Raw genomic sequence first — 586 nt, 5'->3', positions numbered from 1 at the left:
GGCACAGAGAGGGCAGATACAGCCATCTATTACAGCTCTGCCCATCACCACCTGCCCTGCTATACTGGGGGCACAGAGAGGGCAGATACAGCCATCTATTACAGCTCTGCCCATCACCACCTGCCCTGCTATACTGAGGGCACAGAGAGGGCAGATACAGCCATCTATTACAGCTCTGCCCAGCACCACCTGCCCTGCTATACTGAGGGCACAGAGAGGGCAGATACAGCCATCTATTACAGCTCTGCCCATCACCACCTGCCCTGCTATACTGGGGGCACAGAGAGGGCAGATAGTCATCTATTACAGCTCTGCCCATCACTACCTGCCCTGCTATACTGGGGGCACAGAGAGGGCAGATACAGCCATCTATTACAGCTCTGCCCATCACCTCCTGCCCTGCTATACTGGGGGCACAGAGGGGGCAGATAGTCATCTATTACAGCTCTGCCCATCACCTCCTGCACTGCTATACTGGGGGCACACACAGAGACATGATGGTCAGATACATTGACCCCTCTGTATTACACTGCAGCTATACCCATCACCACTTACACAATCATACAGGGGCACACAGTATCTTATG

The sequence above is a fragment of the Dendropsophus ebraccatus genome, chromosome 1 (genome assembly GCF_027789765.1).
Source record: "Dendropsophus ebraccatus isolate aDenEbr1 chromosome 1, aDenEbr1.pat, whole genome shotgun sequence".
Taxonomy (NCBI): Eukaryota; Metazoa; Chordata; class Amphibia; order Anura; family Hylidae; genus Dendropsophus; species Dendropsophus ebraccatus.
The sequence above is the reverse complement of the archived record's forward strand: the minus strand, read 5'-3'. Positions refer to the sequence as shown.